The following is a 19155-nucleotide window of genomic DNA, read 5'->3' as shown; positions in this document are numbered from 1 at the left end:
TGTTTTTAATGTTTATCCTAGAGATTACAATATGCTTCCTTTCTGTGTTAAAGTGTGATATAAGTTAGCACTTTTTTCTCTTTCTGGTCAGTGCAGCAACGTTAGAAAACATTAATTTTACATTTCCCTCTCCAGAATTATATACTATTGCCAGATAGTTCTCTGATATTTTAACTCCCCACAAGATATTATCATTAGTGTTTTATTCAGTAATTATACATTTAAATTTGCTTATATACTCAGTTTTTTTCCTTCAATCTTCAGTGCATTTCCAGGCTTCTAGCTGGGTTGATTTTCTCTCTCTGAAAATACTCCCTCTTTTTTTTCTCTCTCTCTGTTTGGGCCTATCTGTTGAGGAATTCTTTTTTGCTTATCTGATAATCCCTTTTTTTTTTCATTTTTTATTCTTGAAGGGATTTTTTTGTGGGGAGGGAGCTGGGTATAGAAGTCTTGGTTGGCAGTTATTTTCATTTGTCATGTTGCAGCTATGCACAGTGCCCTTGAGACCTGGTTTCCACAGTTTCTGTTGAGAAATCAACTCTCAGTCTTATTGTTACTCCTTTGACTGTACTCTAGCTTGTAGATCTCTGGTCACTTTTTGTTTTTGTTGCAGTGGGGGTGTTTATTTTTAGTTTTCAGCAGTTTTACTGTGATATGTCTAGGTGTCTTTTACTTGTTCAGCTTGGTGTTTGTAGGACTTCTTATATCTGTGACTTAGGACTGCACTGCCCAGTGCCAGCCACTAGCTGCATGTAACTATTGATACCAATTAACATTTAAAAAGTTATAAATTCAATTCCTCATGTTTTAAGTTCTCAGTAGCCAAATGTTTCTGTTAGTTACTGTATTGGCAGATGGAGAAGGTTTCCATCGTTCTATCAATAGAATAGAAAGTTCTGTTGCATCATTCTATCAGTAGAATAGAAAGTTGTGTTGTACAGGACTGACGAGTGTGTTCATCAGTTTTGGAAAATTCTCAGACCGTGTCACTTCAGATAGTGCTCCTGTCTTGTCATCTTTTTTCCTCCTGGTACTCCAGTTATACATGTATTAGACATTCTTAAATTTGCCCTATGTTTCTTACATCCTTTTTTGTATGTTTTATCTTTTTATTCTTGTGTGCATTTTTAAAGATATATTTTTCTGACCAATCTTCCAGTTCATTATTTCTCTTAGGCTGTGTCTAATATGCCATCAGACTCATACACTGAGTTCTTTAATTTAGTTTATTTTACTTTTTAGTTCTAGAATTTCAGTTTTATTCTCTTTAGTTGCAGGTTTTCTGCTAAAGTTTCAGTCTTGCTACTCAGCATACTTATTTGACAGTCTGTGTCTGATAACTTAATTATCTAGATCCCTTTGGGTCTTGTTCCATGTTTCATTTGCATTTCATTTGTGTTATTTTCTTGGATTTCTGATTGTTTTTTATTGTGTATGAGACATTTGATGTGAAAAACTATAGAAGTAATTTGAGGCTTAGAATAATGGTAGTCTTCCATGACATAAAATTTACATCTAATTTTGACAGAAATATAGGGGCCCTATAAATCTGCTTTTCTTAATTCACTTTTAAGGATTGAGATTATTTGAAGCTGGGCTTTAATTGTATTCCTTTTGCTCTGAGGTTGAGATTCCAACCCAGAGTTTGAGGGAGGCTCAGGGTCTCATTTTTGTCTGGCTAGCCCAGTGAGGCTGTCAGATGTTTTCCTTAGCTTCCCAGCCTCACAGTCACTGCTTAAATCTGCAGATGCCTGTAGGGGAGAAGAAACGGTATACCAGACTCACCTCTGGGAACTTCGTGAATTCGGGCCCCATTTCTTTACTGCCTGATCTCTAGAAGCAGACTTTTCTTTTTTTAAACTTAGTTCAACTTTTCAAGTTTCTTCAGCCAGAGATTGGTTTGATGACCTGATCACCATTACTGGAAGTAGAAAGTCCTTGTTTGCTCTTATTTTTAATACTTTACTTGGTTTTGAAATTTTGGGTGAATTTGAATCTTTTTCTCCTCTTAACCATGCTCTTCTTCTCTCAGCCTCTTTATCGTCCTTTTGTTTAAATTATCAATTGGTTATATCAGGGGTCTGCAACACCAGGGCTGCAGACCCATACTGGTCGCTGGCCTGTGAGGAACCAGCCACGCAGCGGGAGGTGAGCAGCAGGCCAGTGAGCATTCCCACCTGAGCTCCACTTCCTGTCAGATCATCCACCACGTTAGATTCTCAGAGGAGCACGGACCCTGTTGTGAACTGCACATGCAAGGGATCTAGGTTGCTCGCTCCTTATGAGAATCGAACTAATGCCTGATGATTTGAGGTGTAACAGTTTCATCTGAAACCATCTCCACTGCACCCCACCCCACCCCACCCCACCTCACCCCTGGTCCATGGAAAAATTGTCTTCCACAAAACTGGCCACTGGTGCCAAAAAAGGTTGGGGACCACTGGGTTATATACAGAGTTTGAATAGGACCAACTTGTGGAGCAGTTAGCCATCTGGAGTTGTAGGTTTAATTGGAAGCAGAACTATCTTTGCCTTTGATGCCTTGAAGACAGCTGGTTTTTGTGTTGTTGTTGTTGTTGTTTGTTTGTTTTTGAGACAGAGTCTCACTCTGTTGCCCAGGCTGGAGTGCAGTGGTGGGATCTCGGTTCACTGCAACCTCTGCCTCCTGGATTCAGGCTATTCTCCTGCCTCAGCCTCCCAAGTTAGCTGGGACTACAGGCGCGTGCTACCATGCCTAGCTAATTTTTGAATTTTTAGTAAAGACAGGGTTTCGCCTTGTTGTCCAACCTGGTCTCAAACTTGTGACCTCGAGTGATCCGCCCGCCACTGCCTCCCAAAGTGCTGGGATTACAGGCGTAAGCCACCATGCCCAGACAGATTACTGTTATTTTAAAAGTCTTTTTTTGGCAACTGGCTAGTACCAATGTAAGTTACATTTGGATTCAGATAAAATCTTCAAAGCATTACAATATATTTTTAAAAGACAGCTCTTCATGAAATCACATTGTGTGTGTGTGTGTGTGTGTGTGTGTGTGTGTGTGTGTGTGTGTATCCTATTTAATGCTGGGTATTTTCTCAGCTCTGTACTCAATTCTTTGTCCTATAAGTAAAAATGTGATACACATCTTTAGTCACTTTGCTTCTTTTAAATTATTACCCTTTGAGCAGTAATTTAATATAAAAAATGTTTTAGCTTTCAAAACAGACTTTTAGAGTTGCTTACAGTATAATATACCCTTTATCCCTTTAGAAAATTTCATCTTACAGTATTGTAGTTACTGTTTCAATTTGTTGATTGAGTTATTTAGTCAAAAAATATGAATGTCTTTAGGGATGTTACTGTATTGTACGAGTTGTAACTTTAGAGTGCCACTAGCAACACATACATATGAACCAGTTTAATGGAAACATTACTGCTCTCATGGTAGTTTTAGGAAGTGTGTGGCTTGTTAAGTAGGGATGGTATTACATGTTATTTTACTTACTACATATATTTGATTATCAAGAGATTAAGCAGTTTTCCACATCTTTATTACTGTTTCTATTTGTGACTTGTTTTAAAAATTAAAACAGTCTTAAATCTCATCTTGGACTTGTTACTCCTGCTCATTACTGCCAAGGCTTACTATAGTATTTACTAACTACAAGGAGTGTGATTGTTTTTATGTTAAGATTACTTAAATTTCTTTGGACTAATTTTCTTCTCTACCTTGAGAAAAAAATGATTGGAATTTTTCAGAGGGGTTACGTTATTTCATACTGTCCTCCAAATGCTGGCATCTGAAATTTGAAGGTCTTCAGTGAAGATCAATTTATAGTAGTTATCTACTCTCTATTTGCTATTATAAAGCCAAAATAAATATATTAATTATGTCGTTTTAAGTATATTAGTATTTAACAAATTCTGTTTTTCCTTAAATTTTATGTTAATAAGTTAACTGGCTGAAACAAACATACATGGCCAGTTAGAACACTGTTTAAAACTTCTTGATATAAGCAAGCATTTTAGTTGTCTTTGAAAGCTCACACAATAAATTACAACCTCTATGTCTACCCCCTTGAGCTTGCTTTTAAGAAAGTGATAAAAGTGATGTGAACTTTTTATTATCATTAGTTCTCAATAATTTCATTGTATTGACTTTTATAGAATGCCTTTTCTAAATTTGTATGAAGTAAAAATAACTTTCAGTCCAGTTATTTGAGAAGACAAAGCTGTATAACTGAATAGTGGTATAAATCCTATGTTTATTAAGAGTGCCCAAAGAGCTTAATAACTAATGAAAGTTTATCTTTTTTTTTTTTTGAGACAGAGTCTCACTCTGTCACTCAGGCTGTAGTGCAGTGGCGTGATCTCGGCTCACTGCAACCTTCACCTCCTGGGTTCAAGCAATTCTCCTGCCTCAGCCTCCCGAGTAGCTGGGACTACAGGCGCACGCTGCCACACCCACCTTATTTTTTGTATTTTAGTAGAAACGGGGTTTCATTGTGTTGCCCAGGTTGGTCGCAAACTCCTGAGCTCAGGCAGTCCACCCGCCTTAGCCTCCCAAAGTGTTGGGATTACAGGCTTGAGCCACTGCGCCTGGCTGAAAGTTTATCTTAAAACTGAGGCTTACTTCAGATACTGAAGATATTACACATAAGACATGTGTGCATGTGCCTGGGTGTCTGTGTAGATGGCTTGGGGGTAGAAATAAAATCGAAAGCCACAGAAAACACTATGGCTTTTTATTTTTAAAAAAATCACTTCATTGAATCAACATTTTAATTTGTTGATATTCTTTTTTGAATTTACTTCATTTTATTTCTGCTCTGCATCTAATTCCTTATTTTGGGATAATATATAGGGCATGAGTCAGCAAACTTTTTTTTTTTTTTTTGAGACAGGGTCTCACTCTGTCACCCAGCCTGGAGTACAGTGGCATGATCTCAGCTCATTGCAGCCTTGACCTCCAAGGCTTAAGCAATCCTGTCACCTCGCCTGGCTAATTTTTGTATTTTTTGCAGAGATGAGTTTCACCATGTTAGACTGTTTTTGAATGCCTGAGCTCAAGAAATCCACTGGTCTTGGCTTCCCAAAGTGCTGGGATTACAAGTGTGAGCCACCACACCTATCCTAAACTGTTTTTAAAAGAATTGTCACAACTATGACAACTCCTTGTGTTTGTGTGGTAAAGTGCAGCCATAGACAATATGCTAACAAGTGGAATGGCTGTGTTCATTAAAACCTTACTATGGACACTGATATTTGAATTTCATATTGATTTTACTAATCGCAAAGTAGTCTTCTTTTGATTTTTTTACCTTCTAATGTTTAACATGGTAGTCACTGCTGCCCATCCCTGTATAAAGTAACTTCCCTTGAGGAAGTTCAACCCTTCTAGTTACCCAACTATCCAGGTAGTTTTTGAAGGTTTTGAATTAAAGAGCAGATGTTTCTCTGACTTTTCATAGATCAAGAAAAGTCAGGGATGAAAATTGTTAGCTCTGTACATATGCAAACATCTTAGCCATTTTTTGTTTTCAAAATTGTAATTGTGGTTAAAAAACACGAGACATAAAATTTACCATCTTAGCCTTTTCTTTTCCTTTCCTGTCCTGTCCTGTCCTTTTTTGAGACAGGGTCTCCCTCTGTCACCCAGGCTGGAGTGCAGTGGTGCAGCCTCCGCCTCCCAGGTTCACTTGCCTCAGCCTCTGGAGAAGTTTGGATTATAAGCATGTGCCACCATGCCTGCCTCCATTTTAGCCATTTCTAAGTCAGTAGTGTTACGTGTATTCCTATTGTTGTACAACTAATCTCCAGAATGTTTTCATTTTGTCAAACTGTAACTTTACACCCATTAAACAACTTTCTAATTCCCCTCTGCCCCTAGGCCCCAGCAACTACTATTCTACTTTCTGTTTCTGTAAGTTTCACTACTCTAGATACCTCACACAACTGGAATCTTGTATTTGTCATTTTGTGTCTGACTTATTTCCCTCAACATAATGTCTTCAAGGTTCATCCTTATTGTATGATGTTTCAGTGTTTCCTTCCTTTTTAAGACTGAGTAATATTCCATAGTATGTGTGTACCACATTTTGTTTATCCATTCATCTTTTGATTGGACATGGATTGCTTCCCACTTCTTGCATATTGTGAGTAGTGCTGCTATGAACATGGGTGTGCAGCTATTTCTTTGAGATCATGCTATTTTCTATCTAATTGTACCATTTTACATTCCTACTGACAGTACACAAGGGCTCCCATTTTTCCATAATCCTTGACAAGACTTTTTTTCAATGTTTTTGATGGTAGCCATTCTAGTAGGTATGAGGTGATATCTCATTGTATTTTTTTAATTTACATTTTCCTAATAATTAGTGGTGTTGAGCATCTTTTTCTTGTTTTCTTGTTGCCCACGCTGGAGTGCAGTGGCACAACCTTAGCTCACTGCAGCCTCCACCTCCCGGGTTCAAGTGATTCTCCTGCCTCAGCCTCTGGAGTAGCTGGGATAACAGGTGCCCACCACCACACCTGGCTAGTTTTTTACATTTTTAGTAGAGATAGGGTTTCACCATGTTGGCCATGCTGGTGTCGAACTCCTGACCTCAGGTGATCCACCCTCCTTGGCTTCCCAAAGTGCTGGGATTACAGGCATGACCCACCGTGCCCGGCCATCTTTTTCTTTTTTAAGAGACAGGATCTTGTTACATTGCCCAGGCTGGCCCCAAACTCCTGAGCTCAAATGATCCTCCCACCTCAGCCTCCAGACACTATGCCTAGCTCAATTAATATTTTTAATTGACAAATCATAATTGTATACATTTATGGGGTACAGTGTCATGTTTTGATATATATGTATACATACACACACACACACGCGCATGCGATGTGGAATGATTAAACCAAGCTAATGAACATATCTGTCACCTCCTTTAATTTTTCCAGCAAGACATTTGAAATGTATTCTCTTAGCTATTTTGAAATATGTGTAATACGTCATTAACTATAGTCACCCTGCTGTGCAATGGATCTCAAAAATTTATTTTTTCTTTCTAACTCAAACTTTGTATCCTTTGACCAACTTTTCCTCATTTCTCCCAGCCCCTGGTAACTGCTATTCTACTTTCTGCTTTTGTGAGTTCAAATTTTTTAGTTTCTACATGTATGTGAGATCATGTGTTACTTGTCTTTCTGTGCCTGGCTTATTTTACTTTGTCCTCTGAGTTCATCCATGTTGTTTCAAATGACAGGATTTCCTTCTTTTTTAAGGCTGAATAGGCCTGGCTCAGTGGCACATGCCTGTCCTGTAATCCTACCACTTTGGGAGGCTCAGGTGGAAGGATTGCTAGAGCTCCACCTCAAGCACCCCTTGAGGTGTGAGCTGTGATGGCACTACTGCTCTCCAACCTGGATGACAGAGCAAGACCCTGTCTCAAAAAAAGAAAAAGCCAAATATTACATTGTATATATACCACATTTTTTTTCCTATTCATCTGTTGATGGACATTTAGGTTGATTCTGTATCTTGGCTATTGTGAATAGTGATGCAGTGAACATGGGAGTGCAGATATCTCCTTGACATATTGATTTCAGTTTCTTTGGATATATAGAAATGGGATTGCTGGATGTGAGCATCTTTTCATTTCTTGGCCATTTATATTTCATCTCTGGAGAAATGTCTGTTCGCATTCTTTGCCCAATTGTTAGTCAAATTGTTAGCCAACTATATTTTAGTAATACTTTCTTTTCTCTCTCGCACTGTGTCACAAGTACGAATAAATAAGAAATTAGCATAGTTTAATCCTTACTTACAAAGGTAATATATTGCAAGAATGAGGGGAACAGTAAGGGGAATTTCTGAATTGCTAAATGCCAGTCTAGTAGAGAAGCTGACCATTCCATAATTGTTTTTAAAGTACATGAACAGCAATCTGAGAGGATGAAATATATATATATAATGTGACTAAAAAAGATATGGGATTGATTTTTATGTGTCATATAGAATTAATCACACCTTGCCTATATATTATAATCAAATTGTTAAGCAGATAAGTTTAGAGAACTGTTAACGGTGCATGGCATTTAGGTTTACATGGTGAGTAAGAAAAAAACTTGAAATGATTTTGGCTGGGCACATAACAATGAATTTTATGAATAAAAAAATCAGCCAGGTATGGTGGCGCATCTCTGTAGTCCCCAGCTACTTGGGAGAAGGTGGGAGGATTGCTTGAGCTGGAGATTGAGGCTGCAGTAAGCTGCGATCATGCCACTGCACTCCAGCCTGGGTGACAGCCTGACACCATCACAGTGTATATGAAACATAAATAAATTTTATGTTTAAACTTGGGTCCCATTCCCCAGATACCTCGTTATGTACACACAAATATATAAAAAAAAAAAAATCAGAAGTCTAAAACATGTTGCTCCCAGGCATTTTGGATTTCCTAAGCCAGAAAACAACCATTCCCTTTTCTTTTTTTAAAAAAAGCTTATTTTATTTTATTTTAATTTAGATAGGGTCTCACTCTGTCTCCCAGGCTGAAGTGCAGTGGTGCCATCTCAGCTCACTACAACCTCTGCCTCCTGGGTTCAGGCGGTTCTTGTGCCTCAGCCTTCTGAATAGCTGGGATTACAGGCACCCGCCACCACGCCTGGCTAATTTTTTGTATTTTTAGTAGAGACAGGGTTTCCCCATGTTGGCCAGGCTGCTCTGGAACTCCTGACCTCACGTGATCCACCCGCCTCGGCCTCCCAAAGTGCTGAGATTACAGACATGAGCCTGCGCCTGAATTCAGTCTGTCACCAAATCTTGTTTTTTGTCTCAGATATTTTTCTGATCTGTCACTGCTCTAGTTTAGGCTCCTGTTTTCTCTTAACCTGGATGGCTGCCTAACATGTCTCCATGTATCCCCTCTGGAATCTACTGTTAGGCAAAAAAGCAGAAGCTATAGTACTTCACAAGTAACTGTGTTTAATTTTCAACTTGACTAAAGTAGCTCAGCTTGTATCCCTTTTATTTTTATTATTATGTAGTTTTACATATTGAGCTCCAAGAAATTATAGTTCCTTCGTTTTTAAATAAGATCTGTAAGAGGAGTTTAATCCATATTTAGAGTTGTGTTAATCTTCACACCAGTAAGTTAGACATTTATTCTCATTTTACAAATAAAGAAATGGTTCCTGAGAGTTAACTGTGTGGTGGAGTTGAGATTTAGATTTAGTGTTTTGTTTCGTTTTTTGAGACAGTGTCTCACTGTTCCCTAGGCTGGAATGCAGTGGTGTGTTCATAGCTCACTGCAGCCTTGATCTCTGGGCTCAAGCGATCCTCCCGCCTCAATCTCTCCAGTAGTTGGGATCACCACACCCAGCTACTTTTTTGATGTTTTGTTGAGATGAGGTCTTACTATGTGGCCCAAGCTGATCTTGAACTCGGAAGCCGTAGCACCTGGCTGACAGCCGTCAGTATTAAACACAAAAGTTTAAGTGTCCCTTTTAGGCTTTTAATTATCTTAGAAAACAGCTATTTGTAAAGAAATTGAAAGAACTTTTACTAAAATACCACTACGCTGTATTATTAGAGTACTAACATTAACATGCAATGAACTTACACAAATACGTAAGTTTATAATTTATCTGAAACTTGTGTTGGGGTGGGTAAGTGTAACTTTATAAGTTTCTGGATATATGACTACTGTTGATATGGTTTAGCTGTGTCCCCATCCAAATCTCATCTTGAATTGTTGTTCCCATAATCTCCATGTTTCATGGCAGGGACCTGGTGGGAAGTGACTGCATCATGGGGGCACTTTCCTGCATGCCGAGTCTCCTCCCGATAGTGAGTTCTCATAAGATGTAATGGTTTATTATAAGTGTGTGGCATTTCTCCTGCTTGCACTCACGCTCTCTCCTGCTGCCCTATGAAGAGGTGCCTTTGGCCATGATTGTAAGTTTCCTGAGGCTTGCTCAGCCACGAAGAACTGTGAGTCAATTAAACCTCTTTTCTTTATAATTACCCAGTCTCAGGTATTTCTTCATAGCAGTGTGAGAACGGACTCTAATACAATGGTAAAGAAAACTAAACCCCAGCTGAGAATTGAATGGATGGAGATTTTATGTAAGATTTTTCATTTAGCAATATGTCAGGTAGGGATAAATATATCACGTGATGAACTTTCAGGATTTTGTAAAACTTTTCGTAATTGTAAATGTAAAAACATCTTTGAATGCCAGGGGCTACCACTGTATAAGATGTAATCTCAATTGTTGAACAAAAAAAGAAAAAAAAAAAAAAAGGTATGTGGAAAAAAAGACTGGAAAATAAGCCAAAATGTTGACATTGGTTATCTTTGGGTAGTAAGAATATGAGTTGGATTTTTTTGGCTCTAATTTTTTGCATTTTTCCATTTTTCTTTACCATGCGTTCATGACTAAGGGTAAAAAGGAAAAGAAGTGAAATTGCTTCTTTCCTGACAGTTTTTAAGGAAAATATCCTTTTGTTCATAAGGCAAATAAATTGTCTTGGGGAAGAAATGTGAAGAAATATGAAGTCAGAAATATTATAATTGAAAGAAGTCTTGGTATAAGTCAGTATTTTTAAGTGACTGTTTGCTGGAAAACTGTGGTGTTAATCTGAGGCCAACCAGGCATGTAACTTTAGGACTTTGCATCTGCCACTCTGTTTTGGCAACTTTTAGAGTAATACAAAAAAGACATGAGAATGATGTGACCCACAATTTATTTGAATCACTAAATACTGTCCAAAAATGGCAGTTACAGTAATTTGTGAGGACACTAGGAAATCTGATTATATCATAGGCCATTTTGGTCATTGAGTATTAGGTTGAACCATAGGAACCTGTTTTATAGATTAAAAATGGTTGAGTGTCTGTAACTTCCTATGATTTAACCTGTTAAAAATAGTACTTTTTCATTCTTCATTCAAATTTGATTTACTTAGCTTGTATTATGTATGTATAATATATATAATATGTATATACTATATATAGATTGATACAGATCTATATATATAGACACAGAGATATATAGGTATCTTATCTAAATTTATAGGTGAGTGTGTCCATTAAGGTTGCAGATAAAAGAAATTATTATTAGAATCTTAAAATTTTGATTTTGGGGTGATTTAGTCATTGGAAATATGTCTTTCTAGAGGACTATTATGACCTTAATGTGGATTGTGTGCTAATTTATGTATCTGGATCCCAAAGTTGGCATTCCCTGGAGTCTGATAGCACATTAGAGTTGGGAGTGATGGTTAAAGATTGTTTTAATTTTCATCAAGCAGGATAACTTGTGTTAAACACGTCTTCATGGACGTGTAGAGCAGGTAGGAGCCCTATCCCACGTAGGCTACCCTGTTTTATTGGAAATCTGGTGGATAAAATTTAATTTTTTTTCTTCCTTATTTGAAGGTTTAGGCTAGGCGAGTAGAAAGTGAGTAAATTGGAATGCTAATATGTTCCTTCTGTTGCTTTCTCTTCTCATGTAATTTACTTTGCATACATTTTTGGTCAAGTTGCTTATTTTTCCGGGACTTAATAAGTAAAAATCATCTAGGCTGTATGGTCCAGGAACCTGCCAAAACTTTACATGTATTATCTCATTGAACTCACCTTATGAATTAACCCTGTGTCCTGCCTGTGAACAACACTGTGATGGACATAGTTATTACCAAGATTTTTTTCCCCCGCAAGACAGAGTCTTGCTCTGTTGCCCAGGTTGGAGTGCAGTGGTGTGATCTCGGCTCACTGCAACCTCCCTCTCCTGGGTTCAAGCAATTCTCCTACCTCAGCCTCCTGAGTAGCTGAGAGTACAGGCACATGCCACCCCACCCAGCTAATTTTTCTATTTCTAGTGGAGATGGGGTTTCACCATGTTGGCCAGGCTGATCTTGAACCCCTGACCTTGTGATCTGCCCACCTCAGCCTCCCAAAGTGCTGGGATTACAGGCATGATCCACTGTATCCAGCCATTATTACCAAGATTTTATAATAACAGGGTCACTACGTGGCAAAGCTGGGATTTGAACTCAGGCAGTCTGGCCACAGAGCCCATGTTCTTAATGTTACAGCTGGCTATATTGTTACAATAAATGTCCACAGAAATCCATTTTAGGAATCTTACAAGAATACAGTAAAGATGATGTTGATGAAATAATAGGTTGAAATCACTGCATGAATATTTAGAATATTTAGAATTTTACCCAGGTATGTTATGTTATGTTATATTATTTAATAACCTATCTATAGCCCAGGGTGGAGTGTGGTGGTGGCGTCTCACAGCTCACTGCAGCCTCTACCTCCTGGGCTCAAGTGATCTTCCCACCTCAGCCTGGGACTAGAGGTGCGGACTACCATGCGCAGATAATTTTTTAAATTTTTTGTAGAGATGGGGTCTCTTCAGGTTGCCCAGACTGGTCTCGAACTCCTGGGCACAAAGGACCTGCTTGCCTTGGCCTTCAAAGTGCTGGGATTACAGGTGTGAGACACCACTCCTGGCCCCTTATTGATTTTCATTCATTGTTTTCAGTTGTGCTTTAATATGTAGCTAGTATTCAACTTGGACTTCTTACAAAAAGTACTTGCAGCCTCCTTTCTGGTCAGAGATTTACTTACCTGCTGTAGAGGGACTTTAAGAAAGAAAAACTGGGCCGGGCGCGGTGGCTCACGCCTGTAACCCCAGCACTTTGGGAGACTGAGACGGGCGAATCACGAGGTCAGGAGATTGAGACCATCCTGACCAACACGGTGAAACCCCGTCTCTACTAAAAAATACAAAAAACTAGCCGGGTGAGGTGGCGGGTGCCTGTAGTCCAAGCCACTCAGGAGGCTGAGGCAGGAGAATGGCGTGAACCCAGGAGGCGGAGCTTGCAGTGAGCTGAGATCCGGCCACTGCACTCCAGCCTGGGCTCCATCTCCAAAAAAAAAAAAAAAAAAAGAAAGAAAGAAAAACTGTTCTGTGGCCCTTCTTTCACCCTATATTATTGGGATAGAAGAATAGACCAAGAAGGAGTACTGTGGAGCAGTAAATCATCACTGTCCTTTTTAAGGTTCATAACAATTGGTTACCTCTCAGGAGTGGGATTTTAGGAGACAAGGAAGTATTGGGACTTTTTACTTTTATATTTTTGTATTTATTTCAGCAAGCACCTATTACTTGGTAATGGGGGAAAGGCATGAAACCAAAAAAGAGTCTTGAGTACTTAGATTAGAGACAAGATACCAGTTTACTTTCTGGTAGTGAGGAGAGAGTAATCACCAGCTCAAGTTTTATCAGATTCCTGTTTTGGAGTTTTCTTAGAGAACATTCCTTCTTACCGCAGGATCAAGTACATGCTCTTTTTTTCTCTTTGTCTTTGTCTGTCTCTGACATGGACACGTGCACACACACATACACACACACCCATACTCTTCCTCTGGACCCTTCTTTTGGGACAGAGATGCTTAACTGAGTGGATATAAACTGTAACAAAAGGCAGTATAACTTAACCTTTCAGTGTCTCAATTTCTCTATTTTTAAAATCAGGACTATATGTTAATGTAGAAATGCAGTCTAGTATAAAATACATCTATATGTGAGTATGTGTATGCATTTGTATGTATGTGTATATACAGTGTGAGAGAGAGTGATTTTAAAAATAGCAGACTGCTACAAGTTTGAGGCTAGAGGAAGAGGAACTTGGTTAGTTATGTTACTGCTATATTAGCATAAAGAAATCAGGCATGGAAGTATATGTCATCCTATTATACTTACCGGGAACTTCTAACCCCAGGAAGAAAGCTGGAAGGGGACTTATTACATTATGTATGCTAATATTTATTGAGCACTTATATTTTAGCAAACATATATGTTCACATTTATTGAATGCTTTCTAAGTGACAGATTTAGTTCAAAACCATATAAACTTATTTTATTTTAACAACTCTGTAAGGAATGTACTTTATTATCTCCATTTTCTATATTAAGGAAGCTAAAATAGAGGTTAAAGAACTTGACTAAACTTTACACAGCTTATCGACCTATGTACGTTTTTGATGAAAGAAAAATTAGTTATCAGAGATTATTTTTTATTAGTAAGAGTAAAATTGAAATTTAAATTGTTTTCATTTTTTAAGGTCATGGCAGTAGAGAGAAGCAGAAACCCTATGGTTTACCTCTAATGTAAGCCTATCTTCTTATGTGAATTATTTGGTCTCAGAGTATTTGAATTATTTGCTGTAAGGGTTGCAACAAAAGTGTTTAAAAAGACCAAGTATATTAAAAAGATTAGGTGAAGCATTACTCTGACTTGGAATGATTCTAGATGAGACCTGTCTTCTCTACCACAGGCTTATATAATTGAACATGTAGACCTAGATTCAGGGACCTGGCTTTCTATACTTACTGTTGTCAGACATTTGGGTGAAATCTTTGGGAAGTGTATGTGTTTATACGTGTATGTGCAATACATATGTATCTATATATGTAGATAGATGGATAGGTAATGTGACTCAGAAACAGATAAATAGTTTAGTGAATAAAGTACAAAACAGACCCATGTTTATGGAATGTGATAACCAGAGAGATATTTTAAATCAGTGGGAAAAGGTTGAATTAGTGAGAAATTGAGACATTCTCCTTTAGAAAAAATTCTAGATGTATTATATATCTGTATATAATTCTAAATGGATTAATGTTCTAAATGTTAGTATCTCAAATCATTAGAAAAAGTAGGAAATGTGTTTATTGAATACATGTGAGAGAGGGGTTAGAAAAAGAAATTGGGCTGGTTTTGTAATAGCTCATTTAACCAACATGTTCATTTAACTGCCAAAAAATTAGAGTATTTGCTTTTAAAGTAGGGAATCAAACTGTGGAATAAACAATGAAATGTAGTATAGCCAACAAAAATTATAGCTAAGTTCTTTAAATATGTGATACAAAATATTGTCAATGAAAATAGGTATGTTCTATTTATTAACCATGTTAAAATGGATGTTTCAAGACAAGATTCAGAAGTAATTACAGTGTTATACAATATAGACTTCTTGAATTCTTTTTCTTTCTTTTTTTTTTGAGATGGAGTCTCACTCTGTTGCCCAGACTGGGGTGTGCAACCTCCGCCCCACCGGGTTCAAGTGATTCTCATGCCTTAGCCTCCTGAGTAGCTGGGATCACAGGTGCGCACCACCATGCCCAGCTAATTTTTGTATTTTTTAGTAGAATTGAGATTTCACTGTGTTGACCAGGCTGGTCTTGATATCCTGACCTCAGGTGATCCGCTCACCTCAGCCTCCCAAAGTGCTAGGATTACAGGTGTGAGCCACTGTGCCCAGCCCAGACTTTTGAATTCTTTTGCTTCCTATACTTTCGAGTGCATTAAAAAAACTAATGAAAAGGAATTATTTAAGTGGAATATTTTATCTTGGAGAAATAATTTCTTTATCATAGTGTTTATTTTTAATAAAAGAACCTCTGCCTTATCTAGTATAATATGGAAAGTATTAATATAAGAAAAGCTTTAACTGTTCTGCATAAATCAGCTTATCAGGTATAATATGAAAAGTAGCAGTTAAAATCTGGAATGAATTAAAATGCTTTTAGACTTCAGGAAGTTTTAAATTTAAAACTAAGGTCATGGCTCAGCAGCAATTAAATCTACTATTAGAAGGCTTTTAGTGAAAAAACTCTTTTTTTACCTTTTTGGTAACTGGTATTAACCTTTTAAAAACCTGCGTTCTAGGCATTTGATTTTGTTACGACTGTCATCAAGCAAGATGAAGACTTAAGGCAACTAAAAAATTATATAATGAAAAAATGATTTCTTGTCATAAATATAGGTGATATAACTATCATATAAAGTGATGTTGACTAACCAGAACTAGTAATATGTTCTAATATATCACCCTTGAATCCTTGGGAGCACATACTTCTACAATAACCAGCATTTATTGAGTTTATGTGTGTTAAAGACACAGGGAGAGAGAGAAAACATGTTTATTAAAATGAAACATGACAAACTAATGGGTCAGATTGTGTTCTTTGTGTTCCCTAAAATTTTTCTTCATTATATTGAATGTGGTTGATCTCTAATTTGGGTAGTGACATCCCTTGTTATATGTTTTATGTGATGTTTTGGATTTACATTTGTAAATTTTGGGAAACAGTTCAGTAAGAAGAGTAGCATAATTAAAAGGTGGTTGTGTTTTGAAGTGGGATAGTCTTTAAGAATGGTATGATCTTTATAGTGGCTTTTGTAATTTCTTCTTTTTCAAAAGTATAAACGTTTATTGTAATAAAGAATTTGATGGATTATAGTGAAATTAGTTTTTTTTCCCAGAAAATTTCTCTCTTGAGGACAGAATTTTTGGTTAAGGGTCAAAAATGACAGTTTGAGTCCATAAAATATTGAAATCTTTGAAATGTGTTTTCTAGAACAGAAGTAAGTAAACTACCTTTTTTACATGACTAAAAACATCAAAAAAAATAATTCTTTCAGGTGATGGGTACACCAGAATCTCAGAAATCACCACTAAAGAACTTATTCATGTAACCAGTCACTACTTGTTCCCCCAAAACCTATTGAAATAAAAAATAAGTAATTCTTTGTGACATGTGAAATTTGAATTTCATTGTCTATTCATTTAAATAAAGTGTTACTGGAACACAGCTGGTTTTGCTTTATAATGGCAGAGCTGAGGAGTTTTGACAGAAACTGTATATGGCATTCTCATTACTTCAAGCTACTGTTTGGTGTACCACAAATTTCAGTGCTGCCATTATCACTTGACAGTGTTTTGAGTGCCACGTCTGTGACCAGATTGGAATTTTTAATTTTATTTATTTATTTATTACCACTGTGTATCCATCTTGTCAAAACAAGGAAAGAAAAGAAAAATATAGACTTTGAGTGGCATGCTTTTAAGGCACACTGGAGTGTGGGTTATTTTGTTACTGAATTTAATAGCAAAACATTGCTCTTATTATGAAGTGACACTAGAGCTGCAATAGAATACAATATACCTTAATCGTATACTACACTATGTCCAACTCTCAGGAAAGCAATAGAAAAATCACAAAACTTAAAAATGGAGTATCTCATCACAGCATAATTTCTTCATAAAAATGAAAATGAGGCTACCTCCAAAATAAGTTTCCAAGTGGCTTGTTTGCCAAGCAAGGAAAGCCATTTACTGATATTGAGTTAATTAAATTGTATTTTATTGAAGCAGTCAAAAAAATTACATCCATAGAAAATAAACTTGTTTTAGGCTGTTAGCTTTTTGGCAAGAACAGTTGATTTAAGAGTTGAGGACATTTGAAGCAACATCACTAGTCAATTAAAAAACAAGGCAAATGATTTGGAGTGGTTTTTCTTGGCTCTTCATGAGCCGGCAGATGTTATTGATACAATTCAGTTGTTCTTTATTCAAGGAGTCAGTGCCAAGTTTGAAGTGGCAGAAAAGTTGGCCTCTGAATAGTCTGTGCAGAACAACTACAGGCAAGAATATTTTCAAAGCTGAGAAAACACTAAGTACAATCTGAAGTGGAATCTGCTAGGATGTGCTGCAACTGATGGTGATAAAATACATACGGATCAGAGAAAGGCTTAGTTGGACTAATTTACAAAGCTTGTAAAACTGAGGAGTTCATAGTTTATGGTTATTCGTTGTTATTCATTGGCAGATACTTTGCAGAAAATATTTCCATCTATCCATGTGTGTTACTGAATTGTCAACTGTGAAGTCAGTTTGCTCTTTTGGACTTAACTAGCATCAGCTGCATGAATTTTTGTTAGAGGACGAATATCCTGACTGGCTTAGAAGTGGTAAAGTATTTTTTTCGCAATTGTTTGAGCTAAAGGCTGAGATTGAAATTTTTTTGAACAAAGAGAACTGCCCTCAACTGCTATTAAATACTAATTAACTTTGGAAATCAGCTTTTTCTGAAGATTGGGTAATGTTTTTAAAATGAATTTAACCTAAGATTTCTTTTTTTTTTTTTTTTTTTGAGACGGAGTCTCGCTCTGTCGCCCAGGCTGGAGTGCAGTGGCCGGATCTCAGCTCACTGCAAGCTCCGCCTCCCGAGTTTACGCCATTCTCCTGCCTCAGCCTCCCGAGTAGCTGGGACTACAGGCGCCCGCCACCTCGCCCGGCTAGTTTTTTGTATTTTTTAGTAGAGACGGGGTTTCACCGGGTTAGCCAGGATGGTCTCGATCTCCTGACCTCGTGATCCGCCCGTCTCGGCCTCCCAAAGTGCAAGGATTACAGGCTTGAGCCACCGCGCCCGGCCTAACCTAAGATTTCAAGGCAAAATAGTGCTTATATGTGAAAGACTGTGGTAAAGTCATTTCAGTGGCAACTGATACTCAAATCCCAAATAATTTCAGGCTGCTTTATATACTTCTCAAGCCGTCAAAGAAGTTAGATCGTCATTCCCACATGAATATGAGTGGACGCATTTTCTAGTCTCAAACTATGGTTCCCACAGCATTTTTCAGAAGTTGACACAAATGCACAGAAAGTTTCATATTTCAAAAATTTGTTTGATTTTGCAGTGGAGAAACTTTCTACCTAACCTTCAGTTGGAAGTAGTTAATCAGCACTGTGATGACATACTGAAAAGCAAATATCAGATGAAGAACCAATAGATAACTGCCTTCCCGGTAATGAATATGCTTAATTAAAATCATGATTGTGGGTTAATATCAATATTTGGCAATATCTGTTTCTGTTAAAAGACATTTTCAAAGACAAATACATACAATCTCATTACAGATCTTTTTTTTTTTTTTTTTTTTTTGAGATGGAGTCTGGCTCTGTCGCCCAGGCTAGAGTGCAGTGGCAGGATCTCAGCTCACTGCAAGCCCCGCCTCCTGGGTTCACGCCATTCTCCTGGCTCAGCCTCCCGAGTAGCTGGGACTACAGGCGCCCGCCACCTCGCCCGGCTAGTTTTTTGTATTTTTTAGTAGAGACGGGGTTTCACCGTGGTAGCCAGGATGGTCTCGATCTCCTGACCTCGTGATCCACCCGTCTCGGCCTCCCAAAGTGCTGGGATTACAGGCTTGAGCCACCGCGCCCGGCCATTTTTTTTTTTTTTTTTTAGAAGAAAAAGTGCTCTCATTCTGCACCCAGGCTGGAGTACAGTGGCACAATCATGACTCACTGCAAACCTGT

The 19155-nt window shown here is 37.7% G+C and overlaps 1 protein-coding gene across 7 annotated transcripts in view; it reads left to right on the top strand.

Annotated features, from left to right (window-relative positions):
• Nucleotides 1–19155, top strand: part of TLK1 (tousled like kinase 1) — a 168459-nt gene that overhangs the window by 18303 nt on the left and 131001 nt on the right. Inside the window, exon 2 of one of the 7 annotated variants that reach the window (XM_045368284.3) lies at nucleotides 18537–18644. The exons of the other annotated variants lie outside the window; for them this stretch is intronic. The gene's annotated coding sequence lies outside the window, so the exon portion shown is untranslated. The remainder of the gene's footprint in view (nucleotides 1–18536; nucleotides 18645–19155) is intronic. 7 annotated transcript variants of the gene reach the window in all.

Source organism: Macaca fascicularis, chromosome 12 (genome assembly GCF_037993035.2).
Source record: "Macaca fascicularis isolate 582-1 chromosome 12, T2T-MFA8v1.1".
Taxonomy (NCBI): Eukaryota; Metazoa; Chordata; class Mammalia; order Primates; family Cercopithecidae; genus Macaca; species Macaca fascicularis.
The sequence above is the reverse complement of the archived record's forward strand: the minus strand, read 5'-3'. Positions and strand labels throughout refer to the sequence as shown.